Source organism: Prionailurus bengalensis, chromosome B4, assembly GCF_016509475.1.
Source record: "Prionailurus bengalensis isolate Pbe53 chromosome B4, Fcat_Pben_1.1_paternal_pri, whole genome shotgun sequence".
Taxonomy (NCBI): Eukaryota; Metazoa; Chordata; class Mammalia; order Carnivora; family Felidae; genus Prionailurus; species Prionailurus bengalensis.
Genome location: NC_057358.1, coordinates 34,406,929 through 34,413,631, shown reverse-complemented (window position 1 = coordinate 34,413,631; position 6,703 = coordinate 34,406,929).

Sequence of the window (6,703 nt, the reverse complement as noted above, 5' to 3'; positions counted from 1 at the left end):
GGAACTGCTTTTAGAATCCTCCCGGACTGTCTTGGAATGGCCTCGGGGGTGGTAGTTCCCACTAATAATCTCGTGAAGCCATTCACCAGTCCACGTGTCCAGATAGCCCCACAACTGCACAGCCAGAGGAGAAACACACGTGACTCCAACAAAAGAGAAACAGAAACGGGAAAGCAAGTTTCTGAAAAGCATGAGAAATCAAGTAGGGTCACGGAAGTTGCTACACCTGAACAAAGGAATAGGAACTGAATTTTTAAAAAGAAAAAAAAAAAGACTAGGAGGAAATAAAACCAAAAATCATCACAAGGTTATATTTTTTAAAAATAAGTGATTTATTTTACTTCCCACTTTCTTCTGTTTTCCAGTTTTTCTTTAAGAATGTTTTTAACGTTTATTTATTTTTGAGAGAGAGACACAGAGGGTGAGTGGAGGCAGGGGAGGGGCAGAGAGAGAGGGAGTCACAGAATCCAAAGCAGGCTCTAGGCTTCTGGCTGTCAGCACAGAGCTGGACATGGGGTTCAAACTAACCAACCACAAGATCATGACCTGAGCCTAAGTCAGAGGCTTAACCAACTGAGCCACCCAGGCACCCCTTCTTTTTTTTTTCTTTTAATTTTTTTTTTGTTTATTTATTTTGAGAGAGAGCACGTGGGAGAGGGGCAGATTGAGAGAGAGAGAGAATCCCAAGCAGGATCTGAGTTGACAGTGCGGAGCCTGATATGGGGCTCAAACTCACAAACTGTGAGATCATGACCTGAGCTGAAACCAAGAGTTAGATACTTAACCAACTGATCTACCCAGGAGCCCAGATAGAGTACTTATAAGTGCAATCTACCTGAATAAATTCCTCATAGCCAATTTTCCTTTTTTTTTTTTTAAGTTTATTTATTTATTTTGAGAGAGGGAGAGAGAGCGAGCTAGTAGGAGAGGGGCAGAGAGACAGAGACAGAGAGAGGGAATCCCAAGCAGGCTCCACGCTGTCAGCGCAGAGCCCAACTTGGGGTCAAACTTAACGGACTGTGAGATCATGACCTGAGCCTAAGTCAGATGCTTAACTGAATGAGCCACCCAGGTGCTCCCGTATCTTCCAATTTTTCTAAAATGACTGTGGCATTAATTTTACAACCACTAAAAAACTATTATAATGAAAATCACAGAAAATAGTTTAAATTTAGATAATGTTATCTGTATTTCAAGTTAACTTTTTTTTATCAGAGCTGCATATCCAAGTGATTAAAGTATAAATAGCAAGTAATATTTTTAAAATGTTTATTGTTGGGGGGGAGCAGAAAGAGAGGGAGACAGGATCCAAAGGTGGGCTCCACACTGACATCAGAGAGCCACTGTGGGACTTGAACTCACCAATCTGAGATCATGACCTGAGCCAAAATCAGACACTTAATGGACTGAACCACCCAGGCACCCCCCAGGTAATATTTTTAATGGGGCTGTCTCTGAGGTTTCTGGCAGCCAAAGCAATAGAGGTTAATTTCACAATTCCATAAACAAAGAATGGGGCATACCAATTACCCAACCTTATGATGCACCTAACTTTAAATGAAATTCCTGGGTTTTGTGTGCAGCTTATCTTGGCTCTGAAGGAGGTATCAAGGGGACAATCTATAAAGTTTCAGCAAGAGTAGGTTTCTTCCAATAAATAGATTTCCTCCAATAAGGACTGCTATGAAGGCATAGGATACCTGAGATCAGAGAACAAATGACACATGGGTAGTGCCAGCTGGATGCTTTCTCCCTGCCAAGGAAGATACAGTGCCATGCTAGAGTTGGAGGGGCCTGGGCTGTGTGTCACAGACAATACAGACATCCCTCATTTGGGCAGCTGGCCTACCTAAGCTATAAGTCACTTCTGCCACCGATACTTTAGCACCACAAGTACATTTCTAGGACTGTAAATGTGTTTCTCGTTCTGTATGTGGACCAATCAGGCCACAGTATGCTCCCCAAGAAGCAGTTCCCAGGCTCAGGAGGAGTTTAGCTTCTAACCAATGCATATAACTGGTAATCCTTCCCATCTTGACACTACTCAACTCTCCGATTACCCTCAACACTTCTGACTGCTAAACTTTGAATGATGGATGACATACTTCTCTGTCTCCTTAAACAGGATTCTAAACATAATTTCATCTTTTCCAGGCCTCCAGTCATCTTCACAAGCGTGGCCTCCTGTGCTGTGAAATGCTGCTCTTGCTCTGGGTGGCTCTCTGTGCTCCCTCTCCACAGATGTACATCTGCTTGCTGATCCTTGACGTCCCCAAATATCGTGGGCACGGTAATGCTGCTACAAACGTTGTCCTACAGACATACGTGTATGTATGTTTTCACTTCTCTTGAGAGTAATACCTAGGAGTGGCACTGCTGGGTCACCGGCTTGAGGAATGTGCAACTTTATTACAAACAGCCAGTTTTTCAGAGCGGCTGTGCCATCCTGCACTCCGCCAGCAGTGTGTGTGCATCCCAGCAGCTCCGCACCCCCCTCTGGCTCACCTCTGCATCACCAGCACCCTGATCCAAGCCACCATCTCCCTCTATCATTGCAATAGCCTCCTAACAGGCACTCCCTGTACTCTTCCTCCTTTTATAAAAGTCAGATGGTGTCACTCCACTCTTTAGAGTCCTCTAAGTTTTCCCAAGGTCTTTTCAATAGCTTCTAAAGTCCCATATGAGCTGCACCCTCTTTAAGCTCAAATCCTACCACTGTCCCTTTATTATTCTCCCTCAATACCAATGGCCTCTGTGCTTTCCCTAGGCCTGGCTTTATTTCCTCCACAGCACCTATTACAACCTGAAATATTACATAGTGATTTGCTCCACAAGGAGGACAGGGACTTGTTCTATCTATACTGTTGTCTTGGTCCCCAGACAGTGCTTGGTACTGCTGGGTGCTCAACAGGTAGAATAACTATGTCAACAAGAAAATCATCAGGTGCTGTTAGGTGTTATGCAGAAAACTAAACAGGGCACTGCGAGGGCAAGTGACTAATGGGTGGCTAATGAGCTTGGTCCTCTGATGCCTGAAAGTCAAAAAAGGGAGCAGATGTGACAGGAGGAGGAGGAGCACTCTGGACACAGGAAGCCATCTACTGTAAGCATGCAGCCACCGGAAGGAGCCCGATGCAGCTGGTGCATAGTGGGTGAGGGAAGGAAGTGCCAGGTGACAGCAGGGAGGCTTGGGGAAAGGCTAGGTGAGGAGTTGGGATTTTACCCTAAACATTGTAGGGGGCCACTGACATAGTCCTGCAGGGTGGGATTTATGCCAATTGGCTGCCAAATTCTTTGCATCTCCTATTTAGATTTTTGCAGTCAGGGTAGCTTCTCTCTGCTTCAATCCCCCAGTTCTCATTCACTGCTTCTATTAGGCTGTGGGCTTTTTGTTTTGTTTTGTTTTTAGAGAGAGAGAAAGAGCGTGATTGGAGAAGTGGCAGCCGGCGGGGTGGGAGGGGGGAGGGCAGGGACAGAGGATCCAAAGTGGGGCTTTGGATGGGGGGGCTCAAACTCATGAACCTCAAGATCATAACCTGAGTGGAAGTCGGACACTCACCTGACTGAGCCACCCGGGTGGCTTAGGCTTTAGGCTTTAAAATCTGTAAGCATTGTTTATAAATTAAGAGAGCTTTTGACACTCGATTTCAGCTCTGGTCATGATTGCAGGATAATGGGATTGAGCCCCACATCGGGATTGAGATTCTCTCTCTCCTGCCTTTCTCACCCGGTTGTATGCTCTCTCTCTGTCTAAAAAAGAACAAAACATGGGCCGCCTGGGTGGCGCAGTTGGTTAAGCGTCCGACTTCAGCCAGGTCACGATCTCGCGGTCCGTGAGTTCGAGCCCCGCGTCAGGCTCTGGGCTGATGGCTCAGAGCCTGGAGCCTGTTTCCGATTCTGTGTCTCCCTCTCTCTCTGCCCCTCCCCCGTTCATGCTCTGTCTCTCTCTGTCCCAAAAATAAATAAATGTTGAAAAAAAAATTAAAAAAAACAAAACAAAAACAAAACAGAGAATGTGATGCTTCTCAAAAAGGCAAGACTATAGGGTCAGAAAACATAGCACTGGGTGCCAGACACTGGAAGGGGAGGGACGCTAAGGGAAGCCAGGAAGGGTGGAATATTTCTATATCCTCATTGCAGGTTTGTTACTCAACTGTATACTTTTGTCAAAACTCATAGAATTCTACACTAAAAGGTGAACTTCACCATATGTAAAAATAATACCTTAATCCAAAAATAAAACAGTAAATACACAAATAAACTGGAAAGAATGATGCTCTTAGTAAGGAAGACAGAACACAAAACACAATGAGGTTTTGGCTGAAAGTATGTAGGAAGCTAAGCAAGCAGTCTGATCTAGGTTTCACTTTTTCCTGAGGCTTCTCACTGTTGCTTCCGGCTGCTGGGCCGCTCCTCCTCTGAAACCCCAACCCCCTTTCTTTTTTTTTTTTTAAGTTTTTTGTTTTGTTTTGTCTTAGTTTTTTTAAGGGACAGAGAGAGAGGGAAACACAGAATCCGAAGCAGGGTCCAGGCTCTGAGCTGTCAGCATAGAACCCGATGTGGGACTTGAACCTACGAACTGTGAGATCATGACCTAAGCTGAAGTCAGACTCTTAACCAACTGAGCCACCCAGGCGCCTCCCCAACCCCCTTTCTAAGTTCCCTTTATTGCAACAGAAAGAGGATAGCATTTTCAAAAACATCTTTAAGGAATACTGTTTGAAAATGATTATTTCTGAAACCCATTGTTGGGCTGAATTGTGTCCTTCTCAAATTCATATGTTGAAGCTCTAACCTCCCACTCTCTCAGAATGTGAGTATATTTGGAGATGGGCTCTTTAAGAAGGTAGTTAAGGTGAAATGAGGCCATTGGTGTATGCCCTAATCCAATATGACTGATATCCTTATGGGAAGAAATCAGGACACAGACACCCAGAGAGTGAGGGCCATGTGAAGACACAGGGAGAGGGCAGCTGTCTACAAGCCAAGGAGAGTGGCCTCAGAAGAAACCTTGATCTTAGACTTACAGACTCTATAATTGTGAGAGAGTTGGTTTCTGTTGTTTAAGCCTCCAGGTATGCATATTCTGTTACGGCAGTCATGGCAAACTAACACACCACCTTCAGCTGTGAGTCACCTGTACCCAGTCAGGGGGGGCTAGGTTTCTTTCCCTTTTACTGCCTACGTTCCTTACCACAGGAAGGAACCTCTGGTCCTGGAGAGGTCACACCTGTCTTATCCTGCTCCAAGGTCAAGAGCAAAGCTCACCTTTTTTTAGAAAAATTCAAAGCTTTCCCTCCTTCTCAGGCCTGAATGAATCCCTGAAGACCTCCTTGGAGGCTGTTTCTGACAGGACTCGGTGATGGCTGACTCTGGCAGAGTGCTATTGGGCCTCCCTAAACTGTTATGACCTGACCTTTCCAGGCTCCGTCTCTGGGCGGGTGATATTCAAATCCACACCCAGTCTCACAGGAAAACTGAACCCAGGCCTGGACCCCTCCAGCTTCAGACACCTGCACAGCCCTGTGTATGTCCACTGCACTGGTAGGGAGGGACTCAGTGACAGCTTTGTTTAGAGCACTGTTTATACTCTTTCTTGTTCAAGGCTGAATTTGGAAAATCGAGGTTACTGGCCACCTGACATCCAGACACCCAAGGTATTTTTGTGTGAAGACAACTCGGGGCTGAAAATTGGTTTGGGGAAGATGAACTAAATAACATCTACTCTATCTCATGTGGAATCAGGGAGGAAGACAGACTACTCTCCCTATGGCACATCTCAGGGATCTTAGAAAGTCCTGTTGGCTTCCCCTTCCCCAATCCTGTCTGTGCTTTGATTAATGCAAAAAAGCAAGTCTCCAGGGGCACCTGGCTGGCTCAGTCAGAAGAGCATGTAACTGTTGATCTCAGGGTCATGAATTCAAGCCCCACGTTAGGTGTAGAGATTATTTAAACAAATAAACTTAAAAAAAAAAAAAGCAGATCTCCAGCAGAGGACATATGAACTATGTAAGCTTGTATTAAAAGTCATTTATTTATAAAGAATGTTTTTCTTGTATGCTTCTTTTTAAAATATCTCAAATGCATTGCATTGGATGAATCATGTTCCCTAGTTTTTGTTGTTGTTGTTGTCATTGTTGTTTTTTAAGTCTATTTATTTTGAAAGAGCGAGAGAGTGGGAGAGAATGAGTGGGGGAGGGGCAGAGGGAGAGGGAGTGAGAGAGAGAATCCCAAGCAGGCCCTGTGCTCACAGCACAGAGCCCAACATGGGGCTTGATCTCATGATGGGAGATCATGACCTGAGCCAAAATCAAGAGTTGGACACTTAACCAGCTGAGCCACCCAGGTGCCCCCATCTCCTTAGTTCTTAGCGTGTGGTCATCATCAGTCCCCTCTCCTGTGTTGTTTCTCATTTATTTCTTCTCTCCCCCCCCTTTCCATGTGCGTCACTTCCCTCTCAGAGGCAGCCTTTATGACATGTGTATCATATATCATTTGTTTGTATAAAGTCTTGTAAAAAAAAAAGTATACTGTTGTTTTGTAGGTATTATAGTAGATCTCATTTTTTCCTCACTCAGCACAGTATTTGCAAGATCCCTCCATGTTTCCATGTGTGTCACTTCTAAGTGCCACAGAGTACTCCACTGTGGGCATCCCCCACATTTTGCTCATCTGCTGCCACATATATGCAAACCCCAAATTG